Source organism: Carettochelys insculpta, chromosome 4 (genome assembly GCF_033958435.1).
Source record: "Carettochelys insculpta isolate YL-2023 chromosome 4, ASM3395843v1, whole genome shotgun sequence".
NCBI classification, from domain to species: Eukaryota; Metazoa; Chordata; order Testudines; family Carettochelyidae; genus Carettochelys; species Carettochelys insculpta.
This window is the reverse complement of record NC_134140.1, coordinates 29,337,904-29,356,364: the sequence shown is the minus strand read 5'-3', so window position 1 is coordinate 29,356,364 and position 18,461 is coordinate 29,337,904. Positions and strand designations below refer to the sequence as shown.

Below are 18,461 nucleotides of genomic sequence, written 5' to 3'. Positions count from 1 at the left end.
GCTATTTCGAAGTTAGTGCTGCTACTTCGAAGTAGCGTGCACGTGTAGACACAGCTTATAGGGGCTTTTTTGCATACTTGGCTTAATTTAATTCTTGGACCCCCCCACCACTCTGCTCTCTGATTTGCTCACCTTGATAATTTTTTTTTTCTCATTTGTCAACCTTGATTACTATTTTTGGTTCTCTGTGCCTTAAATATTGAGTCCGTTCTGGTATGGCTATGGTCTGAATAAGTGGGTCTGTCCCACGAAAGCTCACCTAATAAATTAGTTAGTCTTTAAAGTGCTACTTTACTGCTTTTTTGCTTTGATAGTATATAGACCAGCACGGCCCCCTCTCTGTTAATATTCTTGTTTGTGCCTCATTCTTGTAAGGAGTGATCACTTCATGATTACCTGTTCTGTTCATTCCCTCTGAGGCACCTCTCAGAAGACCGGATACTGGGCTTGACGGACCTATGGTTTGACCCAGTATGGCTGTTCTTACATTCGTAAGGAGTGTATATGCTAGCTGGGCTGGAGACCTAGGCACACTTCCTAACCTACATCCCTTTTTTTCCAGATCTGTTGTGCGGGCTGGTGTATTTCCTGGCTACACATCCCAGCGCACACCCGTGCTCCATGGCCTTGATTCACTGGTGTCTTGCTTCTAGTCATTTACACCTGGGTGTGGCATGTGAGACTAGTAGCATTTTGCATTCCCTTTGCACAAAGATAAGTGACAACACAGAGTACAAAGGCAGTGATGAATGAGGCCTTATATGGAGGTGTCTTGCTTGACTATTGCTGCAGATTAAGAGGCTCCCTCACCTTTTCACTTATACACCCATTCTGTAAGACAGAAAATTCATGCGAATAAGAATCTGACCTGATTGTTTTACTTTCTTTTATTGCTTCATCAAAGAGCAAATTTCCTCCTGCTCACAAACTTGCTGAAGGATTATTTTACTGGCTCTATTAAAGTTATTCCAAAAGGGTTAATACTTTCATTCCTAGTGTAATGGCAATACATGATATCCATTGCCAGTGCACTGACTTTTTGTCATTTGTTTTATGTCCCAGTAAACAAAACAGCCATTTCCTCCATGCCCCTAGGCTTGTCAGTGCAGTTCCTTTGGGTGCTCCCTGAAATATTGCTCCACCTGTGTCTGAATATTCCGCTTATTTATCAGCAATTCTTTATTCTCACTCCCTCAGTCTGTTCATTGGTTTCTTCCAGTCAGCCCCTTTGCTTGTCTATTTGCGATTTGGAAATGTATCAACAGGTGACCTGGAAGTAAGCGTCTTCTCTGCTGGATGACTTAGATTCAAGCACTTGATTATTTATTCATATCTTCTGGATGGATTATCTGTCCTTATGCCAAGAACCTTTCACAAGCAGTCAACACATTCAGTCTGATCTCCTGGGCGCAGTTTACCAAGGCATGTCACTAAAAAAGGCAGAGGAGCTAGGACTTCAGCACTAATTTCAAAGCAATCCAAGACCCGAGTATCATGTCTTGAGTGATCATTCACACCTCAGTGAATTAGGCTAATTGAGTTTAAAGCAAATCCAGTCTGAAGCAAAAGCTGACTTATTGACAAATGCAGCAAATGGCTTAATATGTCGGCAAATACAAGTAATCTAGCCAATCGCAAAGACAATTCTTATTCCCCTCCTCTTTCCAGTTGCAGAAGACAGTGTAATTCCACTGTGAAATCTAGGAGGCAGGATGTGGGGCCCACACTTAACATTGAGAAGCACAGCTGACTGGGAGGTCAGACAGCTAAATCCACTGCTGCACAGACACACTGGCCATTGCCTCCCAAGTTGCTGGAGCTGTTGCAACCTCTACTGTCCAGCAGCAGTTGTACAGTGGCTGCAAGGTCTGACATGGGGCATTGCATCTCTCTAACCCCTGCATTTCAAAACAGTATGGTGCACACCTCAGTCATTTGGAATGTGCAATTGGAGAAGCATTTGCTCAAGAACAAACAAGACAAAAACCTAGTTTCAAAACTTAGTAGCAGGGCTGAACAATTAATAAAAATACTAGAACAGGGTAAAACCTAAGAATAGTAACACTTCAGCTAATGATTAGTCATTCCATGTTGGAAGAACCCAGAGAAATCCTAAACATTAGCAGAATCAGGCCTTTGTTTTGGTTTTTTTGCTGTTACTTGCTTTATGGTGATTATCCAAACATCTGCTCTTCTTCTACTGCTTTAGTTGTCTACTGCTGAGTGAACTGAGAGCTTGTGGTTTAAGTCTGGTTTTTCCACAGCCAGAAGCACCACATTTTTTCTTAAAGAATAAAAGCTGAAATCATCAGATATCCACTTGACACCAGGAGATAGGACTTTAAGGAAAACGATAATTATCATTAGACTCATGATAAAATTGTGGGAGTTGGCAACACTGACAGTGCTATCTTGAATAACTTCATACTGGAATGGTGAACATGGATGGAGGGAAGGTGACACTTGGAGAAAGTCAGTGACAAGAACTGGCTGGAATGAGCATAGTGAAAAAACAATGTTCTATATTACAACACTCCAGCCTAACTGAGCTGCTTGGTGCAAACACTATGAGTCCATCTAACAATTTACAAGACAAATCCTTGTAAATGGGAGAAAAGTCAGCTATGAAACACAAATCAAATGACTAACATTGGAAACGCATCTAATTCATTTAAGAGCCAAGATACCAAAGTACTTTTACCCCTGCTAGTTTCCAATTTAATAGAGTTGCTGTGCTGTGAGGTTACATTAGTACATTATACCTTCTATCTGTTTATGCATGTTTGGACAAGAGTATAAGTCTGGCTTTTTGCTTATTTTGAATGACTGCAGCCTGCTTACTTTACATTTAAATTCTTCTTCCTTCTTCTTATTGCTTCAGTTGGGAACAAGGTCTACTGACCCCTGCCACATACTACCACTTGTTTTCAATGTTCTTTCTTTCTTTTCTTCAGTTATAGTAAATGCTATAATTAGGTGTAGAAAAAATAGGGACAAAAGAGTGACAGAAATTGGAGACAAACCACATTTTCAGTGAGTGAACTGGTTGAGCAAGAAACAATCTCCCTTCCCCCTAGCATCTGAACAACACATGGCTGCTTTCCATGGTTTGTTTCAGTTTGGAAACCAAAGATGGAGCCGTTAGACGCATCTGGTGTCCCTGTGGAGGTCATAGAAAACACTGGCAGCAATGTAGACGAGATGGTAGAAGCCATGTAAAGCAAAAATTAGCCAAGCATGAAGTTTGTGTTACTATGCTAAAGACCAGCACGAAATATCAATTCTCAAAGGTAGGGGGAAATGATGCATTGCTATAATATGCAGTATAAGGACACTCTGAGGAAAAGATACTAATAATCTAGTAAATACTCCAGCATCCCAAGAAGGAAGTAGTTAAAAATCTAGCTACAACAGAGGGCAGCAGGCTAATCTCAAGATGAAACTTCATTAAAACAAGTTTTCGGTGGGATGTACGTAGTAGCTTTGACTACACAAATGAAGTTCCTTAAAAGTTGGAAGAGTTCAGATGGCTAAATCCTATACAGAAAAACTCCTTAATGCTCACTAGAGGATCATTTTGTCCCTCCCATGGGAAGGGCCACACAGTGAACAGATTCATGGGGCTTTTTGTAGACCTGGTGGGAATGGGTTGTCTTTCATACCAGCTTGCAAACCAAAAGGGGATTTATTTCAAAGTAATGCAAAATGAAACTTCAAATTTTGTTTAAGAGCCCTCAGTTGAATTAAGAGCACTACTGGGAAGCATTGGACTGGAGTGAGCACAGGACAAATCCTGTCAGAGCAATGGTTAATCAGTGAGCCACACCCTACATGGATGAGGCTTACCAGTTACCCTTAAAGGGTGGGGGGATGGAGCAGCCCTTGTCCATGGTGGGCCCAGCCCAGGATTACTTCAGGCAGGGGCACTCCAGCCCCCGTCGTAGGTGGGGAGGACTGGTCCTGCCCCGCTGCAGCATGCAGGGCAGGTGGAGAAGCTGTAGCAGCCCCTTCCCCCTCTCTTCCCCACCCTACCCATTTGATCGGTTAATTGATTAAACTTAACATTTAAGCAGTTAACTAATTAAACAGGATTTTACATCCCTAGTGTGAAGAAAATCACAGGAACATCCATCATTCAGCCTAGCACAGTGGTCCTACTAATCACATTGCTTTCCAGCTGCTGTGGTGCCATGTTTGGTCTCCACACTCCACCTGACAGCTTCTTCATGGGCCAAGAATTTCCAAAGACACTTAGATTCTGGGAGAGAATAATTTGTACTATAACAATATTCACCATAGCAGAGGATGCTGCATAGGTTTTCCTTATGGAGGTAGATTGATTTATGTCAACCCAAGGTCTGATGCAGTGTTTCAGCCTCCTGACAATGGTTGCAGCCAAGTTCTAAATCAGAGGGCTGATAATGAAAAAGCTGATGAGTTTTTATCTGTTATGGTGCAATTAAAGCACCAATTTAATCAACAATGTTGGGTATGCACACATTCTAGTCATGCCAGTATCCTTGATCTCATTTGTTAGAATGTAGACTGACATGAAAGAAGCTTGGCACATCCCCAAAAGTAGGTTAACACAATGTGTTTAAAAGAACCTTTCTGCAGACTATGTCACTGTCATGCAGCAGAATACCATCTGGAATTTTTAGTGTATTAGCATGTTTCCAGCTTTTAAACAGTCACAATTTAAAAGAGAAAAGCATCCCAACAGTCCCAAATTTCAGCCAACTCTCTTCTACTTGGTACACGAATTCCTAACCTTTGTGTCATCAAGTAATAATAGTCACTGTGGGCCATCAGGATGCAACCCACTTAGACCTGTTTTTATTTACATTTTTTCTCTATGGTGAGAGACACAAAATAGATCTTAATACCTCAAAAATAAAAACACGGGAATTGTCACACAGAGTAAAACCAACAGTCTGTCTAGGCTCATATATTTCTGAGACAATGCTCAGTCCCAGCTGTTCAACAAAAAGATGCAAAAACCCCTACAGGAAGCAATTCTCAGCAATAGACGGTATCATCTTTCTATTGTACAAAATTCTGGTGGCATTTGTAGTTGAAAAATTCCAAACCATTAATCAGAACAAGATACTTATGTGCCAGTAGATCAATATTCGTGTCTTTTTTGAATATTAAATACATGTTGGTGACAATTCTCATGTTATTTTAAATTTAAAAATGTATTTTACATATGCAATAATCTGCCCCTTAAATCAACTAATTCAGTTTTAAACAATATTCTCACACTACAAGTTGTCTGCAGAATTCCATTAAAAAAAACCCTGTATCACTGAAAGTGGGGGAAGGGTCAGAAGGAGAATGCAGGATTTCAGCAGGGCCAGGACCTCACCTCCCATTTTGCAATGTTTCAAAATCAATTACTAGGGCAAGATTCTACATTCTCACATTACTCACAGAATATTTTATAGATATTGCAGCTCTGGAAAGTAAGGTTTTAGAATATAAATGCAATCATGTCTTCGGTATTGCCACAGGCACTGTTATTTTATCTAAAAAATTCTGCAGTAATAAAATTTCAGCCTTTCTACGACATATACATTGGAGTTAAAATTCAGCGTGCAGTTATACTGATTCCTCACATTGGTTGCTTGCATTGTCTAAGCTTGCACTAGAGTTGTGCATCTGAAACCAGAATCTGGTACTCAGTTTCTATCTTGAACGTTACATACGTTGAAAAATGGGGCAAAAATAGACCATGTATGCAGGAAGGATGCAAGGGTGTGAGCGCACCTCCCACAACGGGCTGTTGGCCCTGTGTACCCGCTGGCTGATGGCCCCACCCCTGGCCTGTTTCACTGGCCTGGCACCCTCCATGTCCCCAACCAGCTTGGCCGGGGTTTTACAGTATTGGGGAGCCACGGGGATCAGGTGGCACTCTGCCGGCCCTCCTGGCTGGCTGAGCCCTGCTTCTCTGTGGGCAGCCCCAGAGCTCAACAGGGTGATGAGTACTGGAGAGGCTGCGTGGGCAACCCCCTGTAGCTGGCTGCCACCTCCTGTCTGCACCTCCCACCCCGTGGTAAAATCTGTAATCCTGCCTCTCCTGGACGAAGTGGGGGCAGGGGTGTTTGGGCCAAGCAGGGAGTGGGGTTGGGGGGAGGTGGAGCTTCAAGATGGGTGGAAGGTGAGGGGGAGCTTCAGGCCAAGTGGGGATGGGTTGGTCCTTGGACCAATCAGGGGGTGGGATGTTTGGCCTGAGCAGCAGGGGAGTAGGTGGGGTGGATCTTCAGGCTGCGCTGTGGAAGGGAAATCTTCAGGCTGGGCGTGCGTGTGTGTGTGTTCAGGCTAAGCAGGGGCAGTGTTTGGGCTGTGGGGTGTTTGGGTCGAAGGGGGGACATGGGACATTGTGGGGTGGGGTTCAGTCTGAGCAGGGTTGGGGTGGGAGATTCATGGGCCATTTGGGGGCTGGGGGAGATCTTCTGAACTAATGGGGAGGGTTGTGCCTCTGGGGCTCCAGCAGCTGCAGCCCCAGCAATCAAAGTAAGATAACCTGGCCCCAGGGTTGGCTCCCCATTCTCCACATGCACACTGTACCCTACCACCCACTTCCAGCCCCCCAACATTGCTTCCTGTATTTCCCCCCGCCAACGCCTTTGCCTGGGCCCCTCATGAACCCTGATGCCTTGTGCTGGCCCCCCTCATGTCCCAATCCTGCCCTAACTTCTGTGCTGCTCACATTGCAATCCTTGCCCTGAGCCCCTCGTGCACCCCATCTCCGATTCCTGCACCTCCACATCTCTAGCACCCTGCCCTAACTTCTGCATGCCCTACACACGCCAATCCCGTACCCTGAGCAACTCCTGAATCCTGTATCCCCAGCCCACTGTCACTCCCACACACCTTCCCCTAATTTTTGGAGTATTTCTAATTGAATAGTGGATTTGTTTAGCATCCTAAATCTGAGATGTCTGTGGGTAATATGCATTTTGGTGTGTTCACTAGCCTGAGTTGTTAGAAAGGATGATAACATAGGTACTCCAAAAGTAGTGTTCATTTTATTTGGTTTCATATTAAATAAACATCATAAGTATTTTTCCTTGTTAATTATTCCTTATTTTAATATATTTTCTTCCACACCTATGGACTGTTTACAACATGTAGGTATTTTGTATGTACTGGGGGTGCACATCCAAACACTACCTCGGTATTAGTGTTGTGCATAAGAAATTTTAACCTGCCCAAAAGAAAATTCAGCCTGTCCAAGGATGGAAACACATAGATAGAACACTGGTCCCCTGCAGTGCACACTGTCAGGAGAGCCCTGGAGGAGCAGCATCCAGGACCCTAGCATGCAGGATAGGTAGGAGGGGGAGAGGGAGGGCAACAGGGACTCTGGTGCACACAGGCATGGCTGCCAACAGCAGGGATGCTGGGGGAGAGGGGCAGGGGCAGGCTGGCTGGAGGGGAAGTGGGGAGTGGAGGGCACAGAGCCATCTGGAGAGATGGGGGCGGAGGGAGTGGTCCACATTTACAAAAAAAGCACTACCCAGAAATTCCTGCGTACGGGCCTGCATGCGGCTTATGAGTCAGTGGGCAATGAAATTATGTACCCAGACATATATGTTCTTCATCGACTGTATCAGTTTTGTACGATGAGACTCCATACGCTCCTGTTCATAGAAAAAACATAACACAGCAGACTATTTGAACATGTTAAAAAAATCCAGAACTATAACCATCTGCTTATCATAGACGTCTGCTGCATCAAAGCAATATAAAAGCTTCAGAAAGCTTTTCTGCTTGGAAGATGTATTTGCTGCCAAGAGGCTAATAAAATACATGCACACAAATTCTGAAAATACAACTGGTTATGTTCTTAATGCAGTAATGCTTTTAGAATAGGAATGAGTTGCACATGAACTGAGCAAGAAAGGGAAATAAAAGAATCATCTCCTGGCTGAATGTGCACCTTTGTTTCCAAAGGGTCTGGGTTTGAAAAATTCTCCACTAACTCCCCACATGGCTGAAACTTCTCCCTTTCCTGTGAATCTTCTATCATCCCCACTTCTCTGTAATAACTCCTTATCACTATAATCCTCTAATACGCTAATTTGTCTACCCTGCAAGCTTTCTCACATTTAAGTACATCTGATGGCACTGAAGTAAGAGAGTTCTACCTGCAACTTCAATTCTCCTCAGCTTTACCTTCAACTTCAGCTCTCCAGTAGACCCATCTATACAGCTGGGTCCCTCAGTGAAGTCAGAAATTCTTTCCATTGACCTCAGTATTCTTTGGGTCAGGTCCTTATATCTCCTTCACACCCATACTTTTCCGTCTATAGAGGCAAAAAAAGTTATAGGGGAGAAAAAGGAAACTCAGGTTTATGGAAGAGCTCAGTATGGGAACAGACTCTTTGAAGCAGGGACAATCTCTTTCTATCTTCAGAGCACCTGCCACAATGAGTCACAATGGTGATATAAATGATAATGATAACCAATATTGCCAGACGGGGAGGTGACAGATTCCAGGGTCTTGTGCCTTTCAGAATGTTGCAGAAGTGGAAGGAGGGGTCTGTCTGAGGGTACTATCAATGGGCCCTGGGGACGGAAGGAGAGAAAGAAGTCAGAGGGACAGGGCGCACTTCAGCAAAGCTGTAGGGAGTTGAGAGTCTCTCTGACTGAGAGGAGACATTGTGAAGTTTGGACAGGCTTCCAGTGAACCACTGAACTTTTAACTTCAATGTAGCTACTTAATAAAGACATTTAGTATTGGGAACCTTTGGCTAAAACAATGGTTCATCATTTACACTTCATACTGTCTGCAGGTCTGACATCAGTACAAGAGTAAGCCAGACCCCACATTTCACACTCAGGTATATTGATGTCAACAGGATTTTGCCCCAAGTTAAGCATGTGGAGGAATTGTGGGGTCTGGCTCGATATTAATAATAAAATATGTGACTATACTAGGCTGAAGCTGGAAGCGCATCAAAAAACATACACTTCAAATGACCCACAACGACAGTTTCAGAATTTAAATACAAAACAAGAAAAATGAGATAAGCTTTTATCAAGCATCTAAAAATGTCTGATGCACATTTGCATTTTCTTTTTAACTGAACAGTCAGTGCCATCTCAAACCTAATGGCTATAATATTGAGTCACACCAGTAAACCACAAGCAGTGGGTTCATACAATGCTACTGGACTCTAACATTTCTGTGAACCCTTATTTTCTACTAATCACTCTTACTTACAAAAGTTTTACACTTTGCTGTCAGCTTTGCATGGTCCTTGAAAACATGGTACAAAATTGTGCAAATCACAAATAGAGAATAGATCTCTGAGTGAACTTAAAAGCAAAGAGAGACTGATCAGCCTATAAACACTATTCCTATCACAGTTCACACACAATTCATTCCTAGTAACACAGAGGAAACCATGCTAGTCTATACATTATCAAAACAAAAAGCAGTCGAGTAGCACTTTAAAGACTAGCAAAATAGTTTATTAGGTGAGCTTTCGTGGGACAGACCCACTTCTTCAGACCATAGCCAGTCTGGCTATGGTCTGAAGAAGTGGGTCTGTCCCACGAAAGCTCACCTAATAAACTATTTTGCTAGTCTTTAAAGTGCTACTCGACTGCTTTTTGTTTTGATTCATTCCTAGAATAGGCAAGTTATTATGCCAACAAGCATGCATTATTCAGTGCAACACTGCCTGATAAAAATAGTCCTAGCCCAGCGTAACTAAACCCATTAGAAAATTGGTTTGTTTGAGCATCTTTATGAGGCAAGAGAATAAAGAAAGTTTGCTTCGGAGAAATAAAACCCTTTACTTACATGACTTGGAAGAGCTTCCAGCAGCTGGAGTCTCTGAATTATAGTGCATGCAGATGTTGAGCTAAAACCCCCACTAACTTTGGCACCAAAGACTACTCATAACTTTCTGGTGCTTCAGACTGATAAGTAATTTCCTGATTTCCCTTTAAAAATATTCTCACTTTTTTTTTTTTTATCAGCAGCACACACTGAAAACAGAATGCAAAGCAGACGGTGTATCAGTTGTTACTGAGGAAAGAGTTCCCTGCTAGCCGAATAAAAGGGTGAAAATCCTTGACCTTGGCAACCAGAATAAATCTATTATATCTGTTGGCCCTCTCCTCAGTGCATATTTGAGCAGTAACATAAGAATGAACAATTTTAGCATAGGAGCTGTGGCATGATATTTTAAACATTTTAAAGTTATATGAATGCTGCTTCCTGCAGAGACATGTTGTGCATATTTTCAGCTTTTACTTTTATATCCCTCCAACCATGCGGAGTCAGCAACAGCCAGAGTCATGTTCAAATACTTAGGGGTTCCTGCTCAACCATATAACTGAGAACCAGCTTGAGCCTCCATCTAGTAACCTGGGAAAATTACAAACCATCCCTGGATATGTCTGCGAGGCAGTATGCCCCAACTCATAAGCACAGAGTCTAAGTGTAGACAAAAGACCTTTAATGGAAGGAGTCATCTGATATTAATTGGGGAAGATGCCACATGAAGGATTTATAATCATAAAATTGTGAGCAGGACACCCATCTATAAGTGTACGGCTTGTTTAATGCTTCAGGTTCTTAAGTCCAACACCAAAGTTCCAGTACTGTGCTCCCCGCTGGACACCCCACTCACGGTTGTTGTCCCGAGACAGTGCAGACCCACAGTTCAGAGGGGCATCATGTGTGAATTCTCCTTGTGTATTGAAGAAGGAGTAAAAGCCACCTTGCCTGTTCTGTTGTCCAGCCTCCTGCTGGTCACTTGCTCACTGTTTCCATCAGCCACCTGATCGCCAGTCCCACCCTCTGCTTCTACTAGTCACCTGCCTGCTCCTCCAACTGGCCACAGTTGCCAACCACCTGTTCACCTGCCTCTCTGCTGTGCCTTCTGCAAGTCAGTCTCTTTATAATTTTCAGCTCTTAGCAGACTGCAGAGAAACACAGTCCCACAACAAGTGATTTCAGCTCTCAGTGATGTTCAGTTTATAGCAGCTGGGGAGAAACATAGTCCCACCATAATTGATTTTAGCTCTGATCCAGCATTGAAAGTATCAGAGGCTCCTCATGAAGCCTATTTCACTGTTTCTTTAAATATGGGAAGAAAAAGGTTAACCCACAGGGCGAAAGTCCATAACTCCTAGCCAGGATACCTGTCCTCTTACTTTTCTTTTGCAGGGATCTGTCATTTAAATCTCCAGCTCAACGAGGAACTTTCAGTTGCAGGTGACTCCTCATTTGGGTTAAGCACAGTCCCGCCTCCCTTCATTCAGACATTATGACAACAACATCAATAACCACATTTTACTATATCTACAGTCAGTACTAAAGTGATTTGTAACTCAGCACTGGCCAAAGTTGGTTATTTTGAACACCATCACTCTATCTGCTGCATATCTGAGCAGAGTAGGTGTCTTCATGTAAATACAGTTTGATCCTGAATTAATTCTCACCCACTCCCAGCTAGCTGTTGGTGAGAATTAATTCAGTTCACTTAGACCCTGTTTAAATCTTGTTCACAAATGCAACAACTTTCCTTCTTTGATTTCACCAATATCCATACAGTAAGGTTTCCAGACTCCTCTCCTTCTGTTTATTCTCATTAATATTCCTAAACAGGTTAATGCTGGTTTTTTATTACAAAGTTGAATTCTCTAAGAGTTTCAATATCTTAACCAGTAAATGTACCTCACTATTAAATTTGGAATTCTTGATAACATACATCACCAAGGAGCAAACAGCCATTTAGAGATTTCTCCCTTCTTCAAAACTGAGGGTTTCCCCCCATTTTTCTGTTTCTTTTTGTTTGTTTGCCATTTCAAAAATAGCTATAGCTTTTGAAAAATAATGAGCATTTGGACAAGTGCCCATGGAGCAAACACAAAATAATAATACAGACCAAAATATTCATCTATAAGTTAGTGTAGAAGGAAGATCCATGCTCTCTGAGGAAAGAGATAACAAAAATAAAAAAATAAAAAAATGAAAAGAAATGGGCAAATGGTATTAAAATATCCCAGGTCAGCTTCTCATTCTAAATCTTACTCTTTCAATTGCCTGCTCAGTGAGATTTGCCTTCCAGTCTACAAAGTAAATAACGGAGTAAGTAAAACACCATTTCTGTAATAGCATTCCAACCCTCCCTTTCTACTGTCACTGTCCATTAATTCCTTTGGTGCTAAATAACACACCAGTTTTAGCCATAATTTTAAAACCCCAATTCATATAAAGAATTCCTATGGGTGAAATCTGCCATTGTGCAAAAGGCCAAAACGCCATAGACAGTACTTCTGAAACCACTTACGTTCTGTTTTCAAGTCTTAGGACAGATGTATGTAGTCCATATGCCTGCAGCTGCTCCCTGAACACCATCCTCATTGCCTTTTACAGCATGCAGACTGTATAAAATCCTGTTCCCATTAAATTCAATGAGAATTCTGCCACTAAGTTCAGTGGGGCCAGGATTTGGCCCAGCATACATTTCAAGTCATACTTGAATAGCTGTGGAACAATCTACAGACCAAAGAATTTATTTTCTTTTCGAAGAATGCATTCAGTTCCTTTGTCATTATCCACAGGATCAATTCTATTCCCCAGCTTTGAAACAGTCTTCGGGCAGAACCCCGGAGGTCCATCTAGCAAGTCCAAATAAGCCAGCCTCACAGTAGAGAGGCCTGTACATTCTATAGGATTAATGCACTTCAGCAAATATTTGCGATGACACTCATGGTGTCAAAACAGAAGGTATATTTACCAACCGGAACACAGCACAGAAAATCCTTGGGCTAGAATAGAGAAACGAAAGACGAAGCATAGTCCATGCTGGTTAGCCTGAGCCCACACCAAGTGGTCTTCTTCTTTAGCAATTAGCCAGATAGTTGGCGGTAGCAGTCATTCACCATTTGGTTCTTTCCTGCACATTCACAAAGGCTTAACTGTCTGAGAGTCCATCATCGGCAGACTCTGGTACAAGAGACTTAATGACAGAACACGTCGGTTTGGTCGACAGCCATACCCTCTTCACCATGGAGAAGCCCGCCTTTGTGGACAGAGTTCTGTCAACAAAATGCAGGTCTGGACATTCCGGGGAGCCTTCTGTCCACAGAAAAGGTCTCCAGGGCGCTATGCAGCTGCCCCAGGGGACACATTTTTCACAGCAATCAGCTCTCTATGTTTCCTGCCTCCAGACCTTCTTAAAACTGCAGGGAGGTCAGGAAACCCTGTGGCAGGAAGCTGAAAGTGTGCGAACAGCAGAGCAACGCACAGCTGTGTCCTGCGTCCTAGCAGTCACTCCTTACCAGCCAGTGGTCCTGATGGCAGACCAGCAGGGAGCCTGCAACCCCCCAGGCCCTCAAGGGACAAGCCCGAGGGGTCCCAGGAGCCACCCCCGGGCAACAAGAGGTGGCCCCCTCCTGGACAAGGGACCAAGGTCCAGGCCCTCTTGGACCTGTGGGTGAAGGAGGAAACCCTCCAAGACTGCAAAGAGAAGCACCGCAATACCGCCATATATACCTAGATGGCCACTGCCTTGGCTGAATGGGGCCACTCTCCTGCCCCTGACCCATGGAGCAGGTCCAGGCAAAGGTAAAAGAACTGCACCAGGGCTATGTCCAGGCCCAAGACACTGCCTGATGCTCCAAGGTAGGATCAGTGACCTGCCCCTATGACTGGGGGCAGCACAACATCCTGGGGGTGGGGGGACACATCCCCACCATGCAGCCGCATAGACACAGCACTCGAGGCCCCCCGCCCACAATGGCAGGAGGCCCTGGAGGAGGAGACCTCTTATCCTCAATCCCTGCTGGAGCCAGAGCCAGAGCCAGAGCTAGAGCCAGAAGTAACCAGCAGCCTCGGCATTGTGCTGGACCCAGTCTCCAGCAGCCAGGCCACCTCCCAGACTTTGCTGGAGCTGGGCGAAGGTCCCTGCGGCGAGCTCCCCACATATCACACACCCCGGGGTCGGGGAGGTGGGCACAGATGGGTTGTGCTGTGAGTGTCACCTGGCTGGCTCAGGCAGGACTTTGCTCTGTGGTCCTGGCACATGGAACCATGTGCAAAGTTGTGTGCACCATGTGGACCCAGCAGACAGGCCCTGGCCATGGCAGCCTGCTGCCAGCCTCACAGGAGGCAGGACAGGCCCCAGGCAGCCCTCCCAACACCTGCCACGGCTGGAAGCAGGCCAGCCACAAGAGCGCTGGTCTGACCCCAGACACGCCAAGGGGTGCAGCACTTAGCATGCGGGCATATCCGCAAGGGACAGGCAGTACTAGCTCCTGCGGGCAGTGCTGTGAGCTGCAGGTATGTGAATGAGCCATGAGGTGGGCCAGGCTGTGCCCAGCTCACCCGCCACCCAGGAGGGGCCCCTCTGTAGCTGGACAGCCCCCTTGGCCACTAGCCCATGTGGGGGGGGCACAGCGGTCAGCATGGTCCCGCAGGCACCACAGAGCCCCTGTGCAGCAGGGCTTGCTGTGCAGGCCACACATGGCTGTGCTCCCAGGACATCCCCCTCCCGTGGCTCGGGGGGTGTTCGTCGGTGCTCACAGTTGGGGGCACAGCCTCAGGGGCTGCATTGCATGAAAGATTCACTCTCTCCTCCTTCTCTTCTTTACAGCCGGACCCACGCAGTCTGAGGGCCAAGCCACTCCCCCCTTGCCACTAGGGAGTGCCCCCAGCTGGAGGGGCTGTTAGCGCATTTATGAGGACCTCCACCTTGATTACAATGTCACCCTCTGGATGATGATGTGCATCATGGAGCGGTGGCTGCAGGCGGACATATAGTGACAGTTGCAGGCTTGGGACCAATTCATGTCCCGCTTTGACTCAACCACCAGCATCTGGTGGGATATTATAGCCCAGCTGCCCTTGCTGCCCCCCTGCTCTCCAGGCCCCCTCTACTCCCCCTGTCCACTCAGACTCTGGTACAGCCCCACCTAACTTCCCCTGGTCCTAGCCCCACCCCAGCCCCAACAGGGGCCCTGAACCCATGGCAGGAGGGGATCTGGAGGCTGATACCACTCGGTGTCCCGCTCCCCTGAGGTTCATGATCCCCCTCGCCCTGTCCATGTTTTGAGACTCCCCCAACCCTATCCCAAGCCCTCCCCCATCACTGTAACTAGTTCACTGCACTCTGGTTTGTTATATATAGTTTTGAATTGCACTGTTTATTTTTTTGAACAAGTTGTTTTGTTTTGTTTTCTTTTCTTTTTTGTTGAGTAAAAGCCACTTCATTGTTCACCACACCCATGTCCTTCTTCATTGTGCAGGGGTCAGGGAAGGGTGAGGGGTGAAAGGAGGGGTCTTGCTGAGGATGAGATAAGGTTGTGAGCCCACGGGCTGCCCTGGGGAGAATTACTGGGGGCTGTGGAAGAAGCTTTCCATCAGGGCCTAACATATCCGCAGCCCCATCCTGATGGGCCTGGTGGATGGCAGCTGTACCCAGCTGCTCATATGCACACCCCTCGTGGCTAGCGGCTGCCCCCCACCCTGGGAGGATGGTCTCCCCCTTCTCCTCCACAACGCTGTCCAGGCAGGTGAGCAGATACCTAAAGTGTGCCTTGAGGTGGCCAAAGGCACACACAGCCTGCATCCTGGCCCAGTTTAGGCGGGCACTGAACAGTTCCCGGCTGGGGTCCAGCTGGCTGATATAGGGTTTCATAAGCCAAGGCATGAGGAGATAAGCCACATCCCCCATGATGCACAGTGGCATCAGTACATACCCAACCACCAGCTCACGGTGGGAGATGTATTTGTCTGCCTCCAGTCTCTGGCACAGGCTGGAGTGACAGAACATATGGGTGTCATATGCCCAGCCTGACCACCCAATGTAAATGTCTATGAACTGTCCAAGGTGGTCGACCAGTGACTGCGCCACCTTCGAAAAGAAGCCCTTGCAGTTGATATACCTGGCTGTGCTATGCTCTGGGGCACGGATCGGGATGTGGGACCCACTGATAGCCCCAATGCAGTTCAGGAACCCCAGCGAATCTGTCAACGACTGTGTCCACATCTCCCATATGGACGACCCTCTGCAGCAGGATGATGTTGATGGCTGTCAACCTGCAGAGGGAGGGGACCGAACACACACATTGGGACTGAGGAAGGAGTCCCTAGGCTTCTGGGGGGGTCCCCATCCCCCTCACACCCTCCAAGTTCTCCAGGAGTCCCCACCGTGAGGTCACTCCTCCAGCAGCAGGGCTGTGCAAGGGTGGGATGGCACAGTCCCCCAGAGATGGGCTTCTTCCCACTCCATCCACACTCCTTGCACCCTCAACCTCACTTCCCAAGCATCCTCCTTGGGTGGGACACCCCCTCCCCGTACAGAGACTGCAGCCCGAGAGTGCCTTATCTCCATGAGGAGCACCCCAGCAGTGAACTTCCCCACACCAAACTGGTTCCCCACCAAGCGGCAGCTGTCAGGGTGGCAAGCTTCCAGAGGAGGACTCCGACCCACTTCTCCATGGTGATGGCAGACTGCAGCTAGGATGGGGATGAGCCAGGCACAGAGCTCCAGGAAGGTGGCTGTCTGCATTTGGAAGTTCTGGAGCCACTGGTGGTCATCCCACTGCAGTGCCTCCAGTTCTGCCTGTGCACCTGGGGGCAGGTGCACGTATGACCATCTTGCAGCCACAGCGAGGTCCTCGCAGGTGGTCTTGGGCTCACCCTCCATGAGGAAGAAGGGGATCACCATTAGAAGGTCCAACAGCTGCTGAAGCACCTCTGCGTGGCGCTAGCACAAACCCAGAGGCCTCTGGCACCATGGCTCCCTGGTACGAGCTGTGTCTCCCGGAAGATGTGAAGCCATGCTCTAGCTGTGCTGTCCCTTGAGGAGGTAAGCATGCCTGTAGCATAGGCAGGGAATGGGTGTCTGGGGAGGTGCCCTTTAAGGATGCATCTCACTGGGGCTCCCAGAAGGAAATGATGACCTGTGACCCTATCTGCTGTGGTTCCAGGTGGCTGTTTTGCTGGTAGTGAGGCCAGGCAGTATGGCCACTCTCTGTTGACAAAGCAGATCGCTCTTTCAGTCTGCTCTGTGCTCTGGATGACATCTGCCAACAGAAGTTTTGTCGCAAGGTATCTTGTGACACAAACTTCAGCTGACAAATCCCTGTAATCCAGACATAGCCTATGAGAAAGATACAGCTTGAATAAATCCTTAAATTGGTTGTTGCGCTACGATGATGCTAATTCCAAATCCATTGTAAATGGCCTATGACAGATGATGTGATGCCATTCCAGTGGAGAACCTCTATGTTCTTGAGGACTGGATAAGTCCTGGTCCTGGAGGACCTGATAAGTATTGAACCCATAGAGCAAAAGCTGGAAAATGATTTGGTGGTTTCATTGCCCAGAGAGATTAGAGTTGCAGGTGATCCTGGCTCTAGATTTTGCAGTTTTGTCATTGATCGTGAAACATGGAGACTTTACTAACTCCTGTTCCATGTGCTAGAGTACCTGTTGGGGCTCTGTAGCCAAAGAACAATGTCATCAATGTAGTTAAAGTCTGTCAGCAAAAGCTCACTGATCTCAATGTCTGTGGACCTGACAAAATACTTCACTTTGAAATCCACCAGCCAACAAAGAATAGCAGGGGCCAGAAAGCATTCCTGCCTAACACCAGGTGCAGTTTTAAAAGGTGCTGACATCCAGTCAAGCTGTGGCATACTCCATTTTCAGGCTCTCAGTTTCCCCGATCTCATTCTTTGGTCAGTTTCCAGGTGAATACTCCAAGTTCCTTTCAGAGTCACAAGTTCCCCACCTCACATCTTCCAGTACTTTGTTCTCTAGCTGGGGCCTCTGCTCCACTTCCCTGCTGAAAGTATCAATCCATAAGTCAATGGAGCCTCCATTTTCTCCTGGGAATCTTTGTTGATCAGGTCAATTCCAGCAAGTTCGGTAAGGATTCTATGAATTCCACCCACAAAGGAAGATGTCACATGCATACCTGGGTCTTTTAATCTGCCTTAAGAGCAAATGACTCTTCTTCCTACACTGTGTAACCATACAAAATACAGGGGGAAACAGAAGCAAACAGCCACTTCATAAAAATATTACAGAAAATTCTTACTTCACCATATCCTACTAAAATTGAAAATGACTAGAAGGTTGACAAGACAATGGGTGACATTCTGGCCCAATTTACATTGTGCAAAGCTCTCATTGCCCTAAACAGAGCCAGAATTTCACCCAACATATAACAAACTGAAGCTGTTCTTGTACCCCATTTTCATTCACTACCATTGGTATTTATATATATATTTGCGGGCGGGGAAAGAGGATCGTGGAATCAGATCAGTATCTTTATTCATTATTGACATTAGAGACATCTTCCCCTACAAACTGACAGTGTCTCTTTATGTTAGCAGTCTGATATCTTGTTTCACATAACTACCACACTGGTATATGATACTAAAGCAAGGAAGCCTACAGGGTAAATATATTTGATTCTAAT

General features: G+C 46.0%; 1 protein-coding gene across 6 annotated transcripts in view; it reads right to left on the bottom strand.

Moving 5' to 3' along the window:
• C1QTNF7 (C1q and TNF related 7) overlaps positions 1 to 18,461 on the bottom strand; it is an 80,805-nt gene that overhangs the window by 25,091 nt on the left and 37,253 nt on the right. For 2 of the 6 annotated variants that reach the window (XM_074992521.1, XM_074992518.1), the window contains exon 1: positions 9,818 to 10,021. The exons of 3 other annotated variants lie outside the window; for them this stretch is intronic. The gene's annotated coding sequence lies outside the window, so the exon portion shown is untranslated. Of the gene's footprint in view, positions 1 to 7,522; positions 7,544 to 9,817; positions 10,022 to 18,461 lie in introns of those variants that run through there. One more of the 6 variants, XM_074992520.1, reaches the window with a different exon arrangement.